Source organism: Triturus cristatus, chromosome 4_2, assembly GCF_964204655.1.
Source record: "Triturus cristatus chromosome 4_2, aTriCri1.1, whole genome shotgun sequence".
Lineage (NCBI taxonomy): Eukaryota > Metazoa > Chordata > Amphibia > Caudata > Salamandridae > Triturus > Triturus cristatus.
The window spans coordinates 303392823-303409347 of record NC_140586.1 but is presented as its reverse complement, the minus strand read 5'-3'; positions in this window follow the sequence as shown (position 1 = coordinate 303409347).

Below are 16525 nucleotides of genomic sequence, written 5' to 3'. Positions count from 1 at the left end.
ATATTGCACACAATCGACAATATTTGGAAAACAGATTTCAGTGAATATTTATCATTTGTGCCTCATCATGTGTCTTTATTTGTTTTGATCCTATTAAAATATATGTTTCATCCCACTTCTTCATTTTTCTTTTCTAACTGCTGAATGTGTGCAGTTCATTTACAGGTATTTTCATTTTGTTGTGTGTTGCAAAAAATAACATCCTACAGCCTTCCATTTCCCACCTCCCGTACCACAGAAAGATTGCCACATAATTCACTTTACTTTTCTTTCTCCGACTGCAAAGTGAGAGGAGTGTGTAAACACCAATCCCCATGTTAAAATATATAAGCAGGAAGTTTGACCTCTGTGTTTGCAGCAAATGTGGCAAGAAAAATATTGAATTCCAAGATATCTTTATTTATTGCTTGGACTTTCCCTTCCCACCGAAAATCAGATTGCGGCCCATCGACAGTTTGAGAGAAACTGGCTTAGGGATTTTATGGGCTGTTTGAGTGTATTTAAGGACGAGGTGAGTATCTGTGAAAGCTGGCTGAATTAATGTGGACCAATTAAAGGCATCTGGGAGATCATCTGTGGGGGCAAGCTAAGAAACCTTTCAACAGGTGGCTGAAGATGACTTAAGCATGTTGTGAGTCTCCAGGAGCTCATAGAAAAGGGTGTGGGGGGAGGAGCCAAGATGGCGACCGGAGCAGACGCTTGAGCGCCCGGCTCTGTCGGCCCTTGGCCCCGGACTATCATCCTGATTCCTATCCTTGCCGATTCTCGAGGTGAAACGTGTGCGACGACGCGCTGTCCACGCCGCCGCTTCCCCGAAGTCTCAGCCCGCCCGGATGCCGGAGTTCTTGGTGCTTTTGTTCTCCGCCCTGGACCCCTGCTCCATTGTGGCCTTTGCCGGCCCCCTGGAAGCTCCGCAGTCACCGGACCCGTTAGCGCAAACCCGAGCCCCGCGGTCCCGACCTCACCTAACACCACGGACTGTCGCCAGATGAGCCTGGGGAGGGACGACCAGACACCTCCTGCACCCTGCGCCTGAAGGGCTGGGGCTGTAAGGTAAGCCCCGGTGCTTGTCGTCTGCCCCGATCTGTGGACCGCGCTGTGGGAGGCTGCCGACCCCCTTCTTCTATTGCCTAGTCGGCTGCAAAGAGAACCCGAGGGAAGGGAGGTGACTGTTGGCTTTCCCAGTTGCGGCGCAGACCTGAGGGGAACTGACTCCTTGCTACGACCCCCCCCCTGGCCATTGTACCGTCCGGCGGTAAAACATGGCGTTGTTTGCCTGCTCGCGGCTGGGGGGTGATACTCCGGTCTTGCCCGCTGCCCGCTTCGCCCTCCCTCCACCAGACACCAGCTCCACAGTGCGGTCCCGGATTGCTGCCGATGTGGGGGTGCAGCTTCCGCTGACATGCGGCTCCGTTCTGGCCGTCCTGCGGGACCTTCGTCTACAAATGTGTGCTCGCTTTCAGGCGCTGAGTGAGCAGTTTGACTCCATGCTGTCGGCTGCGGGCCGTGAGCGCTCCGTTTGTCATCAACACGGCGTGGGTCTGCCAGTGCTTTTGTCCTCTTGCGGGGACGCAACGGCTGTGTGTGATCGTGCTACACTGGTGCCTGCATCTGGCTTTCCCGGCACCCAGGATCAATTGCTCTCCAGCTCAACAGCGGATACTTTGTTTCCCCGTTCATTGCTGCCTGTTTCATTGTTGCCTGCCTCACCGCGTCTGCAAGAGTATCCAGCTGAGCAACACCTAACATCCTCGAGGAATCGTTCACGGTGGCCTACTGCTTCTTTTCTGTGGAACTCCTGTACTCTACATGCCATGTCTGGACTTTATGTGGTGCACAAAGGGACCTCTACAGATGGTCGGCGGCCATTTTGTGATTCTACTTCACCATCTTCTCCTAAGCGGCCATATTGTCTTTGTCTGCACGGGGTGCGGGGCCTTCATGTAGGGGCTGGCTTAATCTCAAGCCCGCGATCGGGCCAGGGCTAGACTGATTTATATCGCCATGGTTTCACGGATGGGCTGGACTGGGACTGGAACTGTATGTATACTTTGTGCGCACTCGTCGCGATCTGTCTTCCTTCATTTAAATTGTTGTGACAATTCATTTTCACACGACCGCTTTTGGTGTAGTGGGTTCTCAGGGTGTGGAAGCAATAGATGGCCGATGGTTTAGGGCGCTCTGATGATACGCAGGCTCCTCCCCACTTTCTTCTTTTTGGGAGTTTAGATTAGAATAGTCCTATTCTTTTCTCGCCCCCTTTATTATAGGTGTACTGTTTTCTTATCTTTCTTTACTCTATTCTTACTCTCTTTCTTGTCTATATTTCGGGTTTATTGGGCGACAGGCACTATGCTGGGGGGGGGGCAGGCCGTAGCCTCCGCATTGGTGTAGGGTGGGGGGGTAATTTACTGTTTCTAATTAGTTCTATGGGCCTTTTTTCTTTTTATGTTTCTGCGCTATACTTGTTTCGATTCTGGGTCCGGGTGTGGGGTTGACTGAGTGGGGGCGGCACTGGAGGGGTGCGTAATTGCTCATGTGACTATCCTGTTATATAACTGCATTGCCTCACTGCCTGAGATTTTACTTCCATTGCTGTTTTAATGATGCTGCTGCTTTCCCGTGTGGTGAAGATATCGTGCGGACTCGAATCTCCTTGGTTCTTATTCTTCACTGACTTTTTCCCTGATAAAATTATTTTGAAAAACTTTAAAATTAACCTTCACTTCTCCTTTCCCTGGGGTCAAGGATCTCTCCAGTGTATAATTCATAAATCGTTGCTAATCTTGACCGTTGAAGCACAGGGGCCGTAATGTTTGTATCAGTGCTTAATCGTATCGTGGCCGGCCTGAAGGTTGTAGGCCCGTATTTGTTCTTTTAATATGCACGAATAAAGGTTTTTAAAAAAAAAAAAAAAGAAAAGGGTGTGGATTACTTATAGAGGCTCACAGAATAATGACAGAGGCATTCTGGGGCATGACATAGACTCTGGCAGAAGGGCCCAGCCCTCACCCACCCTCCAACATATAGGAGGGCCCATACTGCTACCCTCTTTTCAGCACAGAGTGTTAGGGACTCTTGACCCTGTAAAGGGCATTGCACCCCCATCCCTGCCTTCATCCGCTGTTAGAATCTGAAGCCAAATAGAAGGCACTGCCATCTAGCTTGGATGTTGCTGCCCTTCCTGCACCGGCTCTGTCTGTCAGGTAAGCTTGTGTTGCTGCTGCTCACTGTATTTTATTTAGGCTTAGGTGAAGTTTGATTTGCATCAGACTAATCAAACTGATTTATATGTGTTTGCACTACTTTTGCGACGAAATTACAGAAAATTATGTGATAATGCCCATTCGTGTAATTTGGAGAAATTTAGGGCAAAAATGTCTATTGAAGAGCATAGGAACAGAGCCCGAGAGACTGCTGCTGTTCCTGTTCTGTTGCAGTTAGGGCTATTTTCTTAGCGCAAAAGGTTTCCTCTGGTTCATTTTGCAGTTAGGGCTATTTTCTTAGCGCAAAAGGTTTCCTCTGGTTCATTTTGGATGTGATGGTGCATTATGTGCTAAATGTAGGGTTATGCTCCCCTCATAACTCCATGTAATTTACTATAGTTCTACTTAATTACACTGCAGCAAATTATAGGAGCAGCATCCAACCCTAATGCTTTGTTGAATGTATGCAGTACTTCATACAATCTTTGCTGTCACCTCCCATGAACTCCTTCTCCACTGATTCCCATCACTACCAGCCTCCAACAGTGCCCCTCATCTCTCCATAGCCCCTCTCTCACATATATTTCATTTGTTTTATGGTGCTACTCATCCCAGCATAGGGTGTCAGGGCACTTTATATCACACACTCACATTATACAGAGATAATGAATCATATGTGTGTAAATCAGTGAATAGTAAATATTATATTAGACAGGGGACTACAAGGTGCAGGAGGAACATGTCATCCACACCAGAAGGCAGTATATTTTGAGAGTGCTTGGTCCGAAGAAGCACAAACTTAGCATTTTAAACATAACAGTGGATGGGGTTCGCCCTAGTAATAGAAATGTATTTCTACCCAAACTAAACCTTTTTGAAAACATTTAGATAATGAAAGACTGGGGAGAAAACATAATGTTCCAACGTATACCATACAGTTTCATGCAGATGTTTGTTGACAGTTCAAAGCTCACTGTACTATATTCATTGTATCTTATGAACTGTAAATAACAAATGGATCTCTGTGACAACAGCAGCAACCCACTGAGCTACGTACATAAAATACAATTCTGTGGCCGGCATGCCTCTGTGCCACTTTATGATGACAAAACTCTCATCTCTCTCCAGTATGTACATTACCCTCCAGAGTTATCTTGACATTTTTATTGATGCCTGAAAATTGCTGCACACACAAGGAACTCCGCAGCAGGTGCTTTTAAACCCAGAAGTTATTTCAAAACATAATGGTCCATGCTCGGCCCCTGGTGCCGTGGCATTGGTCGCACTGCCCTAAAGTCGAGCCTGTCTGGTACCAGAGCTTAGTCATTTGAACCGAGAAGGAGCTTCCACCTCTTCTTGACTTTTTGAAGAAGGATAGGGTGAAAAGTGTGGCCACCAAAGAGTTCAGTGGTCTTTCTAGTGATAGATGAAGAGCTCATTTTTGGTTCAGTTTTAAACAATCACTCCATAACTTCTAACACCCTATGCCAGCAGTACTCAATGTTCACCATCAGACATTTTAGCAGATCATGCCACTTGGAGGAGGGGCGGCCAAATTTATTTTTCCTGAAGAGGAGCTCACGGCAAAAAGGCTTGAAAACGAGTGGTTGAAGTGGGCTGGATCGGTATGGCATGGCGTGCCCCTACTTTTTAAATTTAATAGAATCCGTTCCCCAACTTTTTTATTTTAAAAATGTGTCCCAGGATGACAGAAATAGCTAAGGCCTATAGATAAGGCTCGGCTGTTCGTGGCCTTTTAGGGAAGGGTGGGGCGGGCAGAGAAGGAAAAGGACTCTGGGGCATATCAGCAACAGCCGGCGATAATTATCGCTAAGCGCACTTAGCGCTAGGGATAATTATCGCCGGCTAGCGTGGAATTTTATCGCTGAGATAGCGTGCTATTAGCAACGGTTATCTCAAAAGCGATAAAAATCCTTGCGCTAACTGCCTAACGTGAGATTATCGCTGGAAACCCAGCGATAATCTCACGAAATGTGGCGTTAGCTTGTTGATAGGGACTCACAAACTTAGCCATGATATTCTCCTTCCATAGGACATCATGGCTAAGTCAGTCCTGAAGCAGGCGTAAGGAAAGTAGCGATAACAGGGGTTATCGCTACTTTTCCTGCCGCTATGCTTCATAGCGTGGGGCTTGATAATAGGAGAAATGTCGCTTAGTGACATTTCTCCTGTCATCAGGTCAGGAACGCCCACTTTGCATCTCATTAGAGATGCAAAGCTGGGCGTTAAGATTTTGTACGCTAAAGCAAGGTTTCACACCTTAGCGTGACCTTGCTAATTAGGCGATAAAATTATCGCTGCTTTTCGGCCGAAAACAGCCGCAAAAGCGGCGATAATTTTCTATCCCCTCGTTGTTGATATGCCCCTGAGTCTTTTCTTGCCCAGAGAAGACAATGACAGTGTACACTTCTCCTGCTCTGCTGCTGACAGCTGCTCCCACCCCTCTCTTTCTTCCTCTTCTTTCCTCTCTTTCTGTCTGTGTTACGCTTGTCCTCACATAACAAAATCCGTGATTTCAACAAACGGCTCTTACGCTCTTTCTTCTTTTTTTCTTCATTTGTTCCCCTGTGAAATGGATCCAAAAAAAGAAAGAAACTCTTTTGCTGAAAATGTTGTCTTTCTCTGACATTTTTCTATTCAAAAGTGAAGCCTTGGGGTGGAGAGAAAAAAAGGCCTAGAAATACAAAAAATAAATAAAAAATAAAGCAAGCCAGAGTTGTTGGAAAGTGGCCAGATTGGTTTTTATTCACAACCAAACATATTAGAACCACTTTACAGAGTTTGCCAGTCAAGCGCTACTTTTGTTTTCTCATCTTCGAACAACATTTTTTCTCCTGGGTAGGGAAGTGCACTATTCCTGGACAAACTGCAATACCTGGTTATGCATGGAGTGGAAAACTGTTGTGATCCTTATCAGCTGTTTTCCTTTTTTAGGTCTCGCTCTCGAGACCTATTGTCGCCGAGATGCCTCTCAAGGGAGACAGACCGGGGCACGCGCAGCGATTGGGGTCGGGGTCTGTGGACGCGCTTGCGCAGACGCACACGCACACACACACACACACACACACACACACACACACAGACACACGCGCGCGTGCGCACACACCCCACCGCTACCGACCTCCCCCCCTCACCGCATCCGCGGCTGCCTAACGCGCGCGCACACACCTCGCCACCGCCGCCGCCCCCCCGTACAACAAGCAAGCCAATAGGTCTCGCCTTTGTTACATTGGAGGTTTTCGTTTTACCATAATTCATATATAGATCACTCAAGATCATCATAGAGCCGTGGTTCCCAAACTTTTTCGAACCACAACCCACTTTTTAGAACAACAAAGGTTCGCAACCCACGTACCTTTAATGGACATGCGGTGGGGCGATATTTTTAAAACCCAACAGAAGCATCACTCCATTGAAGACTCTCGAAACAACAACAAGGGGCCAGTATTTTTCTCTTGGAAAGGCGGCAACCCAAACAGCTACGCAGGTTCAAAGTTAGAGCAAAAGGCAAATACTATAGCTTGCAAACCTAATTAAATAAATTAAACAGCAGGTCACTTTTATATCATAAAAATAACGACTGCTTAAACGTATCTTTAGTTTAAAAATAGTTTTAGAGCACTCAGCTGCAATGATGCATTCTTTTACAAAACGACAAACCCGCTTGAAATAAACTTATGTGGCTGACCAAAATGAATGACTGCGAACGGCCCCAACTCCTACCTGCGCTCAGAGTTAAGCTAAAGAGCAACAGCCGTAACGGACGGCCCAACTCAGGGCTCTGCAGCAACATCGCAGCCTTCAACTTGACGTCCTCCGCTGTGAGCAACAGAAACAACGGGCCGTTCGCGTGCCAGTGTGCGTCAACAGGACGCTAGGACGCGTACTGGTTATACCGCTGAGCGCATCAGCAAATCAGGCGGCCATACTGTAGGGAAAGGTGCATCACTTTAGGTACGTCATTAAGGTCTGTAGCATTGTGTGTGTTTTTTTTTTTTTTAAAGATGTCCTGTAAACAGGAACACGATTATTTTTCACCTTGAAAAAGAATTCCAAGGTATGAAAGCGTTCGTGCCGTGTCGCTTAAATGAATTGACTCAATATACTTACGTCAATTCAGCCCGGGAACATGCACAAGAAGAGGCCACACTACGATCTTGTAATCAACGTATACATTTATTAGCATACGACATGCAAAATGAAACTTCTCAATATCCCGTAACCGTTAACAGGGCACACGTCTTAAACAAGCATTAGCATAGTTTTAAGTCTCGCCTTTGGTATCTTATAAGTGATTAGCCATATGCAGCCCACTATCGATTCTGTGGGCAACATGAAAAGCCGTTATCCTTAGCACGTGAAGCACCTCTCTAGCCTATATTGATCAGGCTTGAAACAGAGGAGGCGTGTGCAGGCCATCAGTGTCCCAATCGTGGTTTTACTCTAAACGTCAGTAAAGAAAACAAGCATTGGCATAGCCAATAGGTCTCGCTTTTGGCACCTTATAAGTATTTAGTTATGCTGCACAATATCCTTGGTGCAACAACATAAACTGTTGCATGGCTAAACACTTATAAGGTCCCAAAGGCGAGACCTATTGGCTATGCCAGTGCTTGTATAGGTGAGTTTTCAAAGTGCTGCTGGCTGGCCTAGCGCTTGTGTTCACGCGAGCGTGCACGCGCGAATCGCCAGCTTTCAGCAGCACTTTGAAAACTCACCTACTAAAGTCATCAAAGCTGACCACAAACTCTAAAACAAGCATTTGCAATGCAATAGGTCTCGCAGTTATACGATTTAAAGCTATTGGCATTGTAAATGACAATGCCAATAAGCATTGTTATTTGCAATGTCAATAGCTCAAACTCGCGTAAATGCGAGACCTAATGCATTGCAAATGCTTGTTTAGTTTAGGGATGTGGTCTTTTAAAACCATACCGCTTACGTTTTGCAAGGATATAAGCAATGGACATTAAAATGGGTCCCTTCCGGGCCCTGTTGTCAAGTTCTTAGCTTTGCAGGCAAAAATACACATTGATTTCTGACACCCAAAGAATGCCGCAGGGTAATGTGGAACATTTTCTAATACTAATAATATTTTGACCTTTTTAAACATGCTAACAATCGCTGGAATCAGCGTTTACAATACTGCCATTACATTGCGTTTCATTTACAACGCGGTTATTACAACGACCGTGTTGTTAGAACGTTAGAACGTGATACCTTTACATTAATCATTAGATCGACTTGCTGTAGGGGGCGCTCTAACCTAAGGAATAGAATAATTTACTATTCAACACCTTCCCTACTGTTGCGCACGCTGGAATTGGAATAGTAAATTATACTATTCCTAAGTCCAGCGCGCCCCTTACAGCAAGTCGATCTAATGACTTGTGATGTAAAGGTATTGCGTTCTATCAACGCGGTTGTTGCAACAACTGCGTTGTAATAGAACACGATGTAATAGCATGCGTTGTAACATGCTATATTCACAGTCGCTGCTAAGATTTTGCCTCATTAGTACCAGTGTAACATATAAATGCAGCAGTGAGAAAGGTGATCATTCAACCTTTGCAAAAAACCCTCCACTTCGCAGCAACACGTCACTTTTTTTGTAACTTTTGATCCGTTTGAGCTACAATCAACTTTTAAGTTAAAATCATCAGATTATGCAGCAGATGATGTATTATGTGGCAAATATGGCACAGCCATAATTATGTGGAACACATTTGCAAACTGGATATTTTGCCATCAGTTTCAACTGATATTGTGGAAAAAGGGAGAAGAAGTGCTGATGACAGAAACTGCATGGCTCGGAGACAAATGGCTTGTGATTCCACTTTGAAGCGTTTTTGGGACATTCTGTGATTGGAAATATGCCCCACTTTGTGAATGTATTTTAATGCCAATAACTCATATTAAACCTTAAATAAACGTGTATATCCATTTGTTGAATTACATAACGTAATAAGCTGTAACTGGTCAGTGAAATGCCAAACAAGCAGTAAAAATTGGGATGTTTTACTCTTTCTGGCAACACCTCTGATTCCACCCACTGACCCAAGTCTCAGGATATTCCCGCCCTCTGATTCTCTGCCCAGAGTTCCCCTACTTTTATTTCCCCACTTCGACTACTGTTGAAGAGCATTGGTTTAATGCAATACAAAAGGTTAACAGGACCCTGGTATAATATACCCTTTTAATCCTTTCTTGGGGGAATACCCAGTAAACATCAGAAGCATGTGATTCTATCACATGCAGATAAGTATCTTGAGAATTCTGCTGTCTCCCAAAACAAACCTCTGTGTGAAATAGGTCATGTATACATTCCTAATAGAGGCTGCACTTCAGCATCCCATTTCAAATTGCTCTAGCATATTCTTCAGCACACTCTCAGATTCACTTTAATAAATACTGAACACAGTTTTTTGAGGACAGCCTTCCATAGGATGTATTTTTATAAATCTGAATGAATATATAAATTAATATATGGGATCTCTGCTTTTTCTCATAGAAATACACAGGAAAGGACCACAAATCAATGTAAATTAATGAAATTTACCAGTGATTTTACTTTAAAAACTAACTCATCCATGCCATTCCGCAGGTTTCCGTCGCTGTCCCAGGACTGCCATTGGGACACTCTTCTCCCCTTGTGCCCCCCCACTCCCCCTCCTTAGCTGCCACACTTTGGGTTCCCGCCCCTTCTCCTTCTTTCTTCCTCTCTTCTCTCTCTCTCTCTGTCTCTCTATTCTCTTTTGCTTTTACATCTGTCCTACTTTCACCTGCGTTTTTCCACTACTTTTTTCCCTGGGGCTGTGGCCCCCCCTCTGTGCTGCCACCCTCCTCCTGTACTCCCAGTTAACCTGTTTTTCATCAATCGCCCAGGGTCTGGTGTTGCTGTGGAGCCGTGTCCGATCTATACATACCTGCCAACTCACACGGTGCCACTGTGTGACATATGAAACCGGCTCCCATCACACGGTCGCCCAGTGAGGAGCTGATGTCATATGGTGGCAGGGAAAATTAGCTGAATACAAATGTAAATAGGGGTTTTCCTTCTTGTTTTCTGAGGCTTTGAACTTCCGACGTCCATTAAGGACATCAGCACCAGCCTCAGCAAGCTTTTTCTTTTTTTGGGTGAGGAGGGGGCTTGATGGCGGGGTGGGGTTGAAAAGTGTCTTGTAGGTTCTTCTCGGCATGAGGCCCGCCCCTTTCAAGGCCCCACACCCTCCTCACACAGTGAGATTGTTCTTCAAGTTGGCAAGAATGTCTAAATGTGTGCCCATGTATTACCTGGTTTTGCAGGCTGCCACTGCACTATACTGAATAGTGTACACTGTTGATATGGTTTTGTACCCTGTTAAACTCGAACAAAGAAATATGAAATAAAAAAAAAATGAACTCATCCTTAGAAGAATGTCAATTTCAGTATATTGTACCCATTTTCTAATATTTCAGTGCAATTCTAATATGCCTAAACTGAAATTGTGTTGTGTTAGGCATATCAACTCCCTCCTGGCATTCTACTTCTGGCATGGGCCATTTCCGAAGTGTGCGCCATTTTGTAGTATGAAATCCATCCTAGTATCTATTTTGGATGGATGTAGTTTGTGGTAAAAAGTAGCACAAAATTGCATGTGATGTGTAAAAAGGCGGCTTGCGTTCTGCTGGTTTAAGTCGTCCCACAATAGGATTTTTAAGCGGACGACATCTCACTTATGCGACATGGCATATTGGCAGAGTCTCAGACATTTCGTATGACACGTGTAATGTGAAAGGCCACAAATTACATGAGATCAGGCTACTGTGAACACATTTTTGCCTGGGATATTAAGGATGGCCGATTTCATCCCATGGAATAATGAGGATCACTTCTGTGTAGAGGTGAAGAGAAAAGTCTCCTTGAGATGATGGGCTGCGAACATAATGATGGCACCATGTGTGGAGTGTGAATGACATTTCTTTGTGGAGGAGGTTGTCATGTGCATGGTGTTACTTTGTCGTCACAGCTGGAGATTTGGATAATCTAGGGCAATGTTCACCACTCCCACATATCTTTCAGTATTATAGAAGAAGCCCTTTCATCTTAAGCAACTCCAGTAAACTATTGGCGCCGTACTGGAATACTGAGGCACCACACTGGTATTACAGGAAGCACGGAGGCAATCTGAAGTTGGACACTGCAGCACCCTCACAGTATTAGCAGCAAAGGTGGCCTATTGTAGCTGCAACTGAGCATATTGGAATCACCCTGGCATACTGAAGCAGTGCATTGATAGTATAAGAGGAACTCTGGAGTATTGAAGCAGCACCCTGGTGTACTGAAGTATCACAGAGATTGTATAGTTGGCACTCTGGAGTATTGAAGCAGCACCCTGGTGTACTGAAGTATCACAGAGATTGTATAGTTGGCACTCTGGAGTATTGAAGCAGCACCCTGGTGTACTGAAGTATCACAGATATTGTATAGTTGGCACTCTGGAGTATTGAAGCAGCACCCTGGTGTACTGAAGTATCACAGAGATTGTATAGTTGGCACTCTGGAGTATTGAAGCAGCACCCTGGTGTACTGAAGTATCACAGAGATTGTATAGTTGGCACTCTGGAGTATTGAAGCAGCACCCTGGTGTACTGAAGTATCACAGAGATTGTATAGTTGGCACTCTGGAGTAATGTAGCAGCACCCTGGTGTACTGAAGTATCACAGAGATTGTATAGTTGGCACTCGGGAGTAATGTAGCAGCACCCTGGTGCACTAAACTAGTGCATTGATAGTATAATAGGCTCTCTGGAGTATTGAAGCAGCACTCTGCCATACTAAAGCATCATCCCTATCCTGGTGACCTGGTCAGACCCCTCACTACCTGGTGCCTATAACCGATGATATCCCCAGAGTTGATAAGACCATCGGTGTCAACTCTCCCATGTGATGGCAGTGGTATAAATTGAATCCCTTGACCTTTTTTTAGCTATATTGAGGCTGTTAGACTCCAACATTGAACAGGTGGAGTCTATAACCAAAGCATGGCCTTGAATCATTTTATTCCCATCAGGGCATGCAGAGCTAGGAAGTGGCCTTCGGCTGCCTGGTTCAGCTAAACACTAATCCCAGAAAAGTAGCGCTGCAAAAGCTTGAACGCACCTTGAGGAAAACCTATGACATCATTGTAAAAAATATACATATGGGTGCTATTAAAGGCTATCATAAAATGGTGAGGAAGGCACGCGCCGATTTCTTTGCTGACAAAATCAAAAATAGATGCAGTTTCGCTAAGAACATTTTTTCTATTGTCAACAAACTGATCAAGCCAGATGTTACTTCTGGGCTGATGGAAGCTTCTAACGGCCACTGCAACAAACTTGCAGATCATTTTGTCAATAAGGTTAATGACATTTACTCTCATTTTAAAATGAGTGATGTAACAGAAGAACCAGATTATTCTGCTAGAATGAATGACTACGCACAATGCGCAGCTCTGGGCCAACTGGCGCTACTGGATGAAGATTCAATCTCCACCCTAATGCACCGGGTTAAATCAGCGTTCCCAGATGAGCCACTAAAACCAGACAACAGCCCCAAAAGTGAGGAGAGCATCACCCCTGTCTTTCTGGAACTGCCCAAGTTTTCTTTGAGCACCTCAGTGGTTCCAAAGTCATGGAAACATGCCACAGTTGTTTCTTTCTTAAAAAAAGCCTTCGCTAGATTCTGCCCAGCCAGAAAACTACAGCTCCATCTCCCATTTATAATTTTTATCGAAGGCTGTGGAAAAACATGTGAACAATCTCCTAACTTTCTAGAGAAAAATAAAATATTAGACCACTCACAAAATGAGTTTAGACCTTCACATAGCACATAGACTGCTCTCTTAAATGTTACTGAGTCCCTTCGAGGAGTTGCAGGTCTGGGCAACTCCAAGGCACTGATTCTTCTGGATTTAAGTGCTGCTTCCAATCCAGTCTCGCATGTGATCCTGCTACGCCGCCTCCGTGAATTAGGGGGGGGTCGGGCAAAGCCTTGAATTGCTTTACCTCCTTTTTAAGGGACCAGTGTTTTCAAGTAATATCTTTCCCCTTTGCATCATCTCGCAGAACGCTGGTACATGGCGTCCCCCAGTGTTCAATGCTCCACCCTACTCTTTTAAATTTCTACGTCAGACCTTTAACTGATGCGGTGAAATCCTTTGGAATCTCATTGATGTCCTATGCTGACGACACTCAGTTAATCATTTCTGCTGAATCGGATGTCAGTGCCAATTAAAAAAACTGTCTACAGCTGGATACATGAAAAATGCCAAAACTCGATGCTAATAAACCTGAGATCCTTCTGTTGGGAAGTTGCACCCACCTTTAGGGAGACCATTGGTGGCCAGAAGTGTTATGGCCTCCTCCCGAACGCAAATCACAGGTAAAAAACCTCAGTGTTTGGTTTGATGACTCACTATCCTTTAAATCCCAGGTCAAAACTCTAGCAGGCTACTGCTTTGGTAGCTTGAGAAGCCTTGAATCCATCATGGGAGTCTTTACTCTACAAGTTCACAAACTGAATGCACAGTCCCTTGTCATCTCACATCTGGACTACTGCAACATTCTATATCTGGGCACCAAAAGATCAGTCTTGAAACAACTACAGATCGCCAAAAATGCTGCAGCTAGGCTTCTTTTCTCCCTCCCAAAATTCTGCTCGTTCTCTCAGTTCTTAAGCATGCGCCACTGCCTACCGATTGAGAAGCATTTGAAGTTTAAAGGTTTACGCATTTCCCATTAGATTCTTTATAAGCAAGGAGTACTGAATCTTGCTACCTTGATGCAATTATATTCTCCCTCGAGAGCCCTACCCTCAGCAGATTTGAATCTGGCACTCACACCCTGCCCTGGAAGAGCCAGAATGGGCAGATGTTCTTTCCGATTCCTGGACCCGGCCTTATGGAACTCTATGCCGCCAAAGTTAAGGCAGATCAGCGGCAGCCGGCACCAATCGAGGGTGGAGGGCGTATGGTTAGTGAGTTTAAATAAAAAAAATAATTCAACTTACCTGCTTGCCGCATCTTCCTTTCTGCTCCTCCTGGTCGTAACGCTGCAAAGTAGCATTGTGATTGGTCTGAACTCCGCGGATCGGCCCTCAGAAGGGGATGGGCCTGGGGCCTGGGCATGTTCTCCACCCAGGCTGTAATGCAGCCTGGGTGGAGAAGAGGGAAAGTGCACATGACTGTTATAGTTGGCCTGAGAGGGCCTTCCAAACAGTCATGTGCACTTAGGAGTGGGGGCAAACCACTCCTCGGCTGCTCTGTCAGCCCCGCCACGCCTCGCCTTGCAAAGCTGCCATGCACGAAAAAGGAAATCATTTAATGATAATAACTGAGTTATTATCATTTTATTTTTTCTTATACTGATGAAAAAAACAGTTGGGCGACGCTCCTCTGCCTTAATAGAGGAGCTGCCACTGAGAAAGATTCAAAATCAGGTAAGCTTTCGGAAGCAGCTAAAGACCTGGTTTTTCTCCGCCTAAGTCTAGCTTGCTTTTTTTCTCCCACTGGGTTGTCTTACCTGTGATTAGCACCGAGAAGCCCTCTTTTTGGGGGCAGCTGTGTGCTTTTGGAAATCATTTAACCTTAGAAATCATTCTAAAATTATGATTGCATAGTAGGCACTCTGGAGTAATGTAGCAGCACCCTGATACTATAGTAGTAACTCTTGAGGATTAAGGCAGCAGCCTGATAATATAACAGGCACTCCAGAGTGTAGAAACAGCACCCTGAGACTCTTTGCAGCACTCCAATCAACTGGAGCAGCACCATGATTGTAGTGTGCTGATTCATCACCCTTGTAGTACAGTAGTCACTGTGGAGTGTCGAAGCAGCACCCTGAGACTCTTTGCAGCACTCCAATCAACTGAAGCAGCACCATGATTGTTGTGTGCTGATTCGTCACCCTTGTAGTACAGTAGCCACTGTGGAGTGTCGAAGCAGCACCCTGATAGTATTGGTAGCACCCAGGCCTACCAAAGCAGGATCCTGAGAGTATAGTAGGCACTCAAGAGGATAGAAGCAGCACTCTGGGAGCATTGGCAGCATCTGGGCATACTGAAGCAGAACAGTGGTATTATAGGAGGCACAGTTGATTGTAGAAGCAGATCCCTGATAGCAATAGCTGTATATTACACAGAAAGGTGTAGCAATCAATGAATCCTGTATTTTATGGAATGTCACGTTAGGTTTTATTATTTATAAAGCTTATATAAGGGATTGCATTTATGGATGATTTTATGTGTTTAAGGACCAAATGGTCTAAATAAACATTATTTTTGACTCTCTGACTGAATAGAAGTAACACCCTGATCGCATTACCAGCTCCTGAACCTACAGAAGCAGTACACTTTTAGTATAGGGGGCATTCTGTGATATAGAAGCAGCACTCTGAGAGTATTAGCACCACCCAGGCATACCGAAATATCACCTTGATTGCATATTAGACACTCTGTTATGTATGAGCAACTCTCTGAGAGTTTTCGTTGCACCCTGGCATACAAAAGTGGCACCCTGATCATGTAGTAGGCAATCAGGAATATTGAAACAGAACTCTGATAGTACAATAGGCACTTTTGCATATTAAAGCAGCAGTCTGATAGCATAGTAGGCACTCTGGAGAGTAGAGGCTGCACCCTGAGGGCAGTGGCAGCTTGTGACCTTTAAAAGTGGTGAGACTCAAACTTTGGCATGAACAATTTCACAATGTAAAACTAATAAAAGGTGTGTCAGTTATGGTGCATTATGGGAAGATATTGATTCTAGAGGCATACATGCATACTTATCTTTGTTGCCATAATAGTGATATCTTGGGCTTCTGAAAGCAAATCTTCATCCTGCCCTCAGTGAAGTAGGATGACTCCATTATGGTGCCTCTTGCCTACTACAGATACTCCGCTAACAGTTCAGAGGCAAACCTGCTGGCTACCACACTGATATGTGCAGTGCACTGTGACCTGAAGCCATATGAAGTCAGTCATGCTCTCAAAAAGAAGTTGAATTAAGTCCAGGGAATACAGGGCATCCACGGACCTTAAAATAGGCAAAATAATTTACACGAAAGTGACGCATCTGTACAGATGCGTCACTTTCCCTGCGCCACCCTTAGAAACCCTTGCGCCACCATAGATGCGCCGTATTTACAGTACAGCGCACTATGGCGCAAGGATTGACAGATGCGTCAGAAATTCTGACGCATCTGTTGGCGGAAAAGTCACACATTGCTGGAGTCGTGTGGCAAGCACGACGCAACTCCAGCAATGCGTGTTGAGGCCT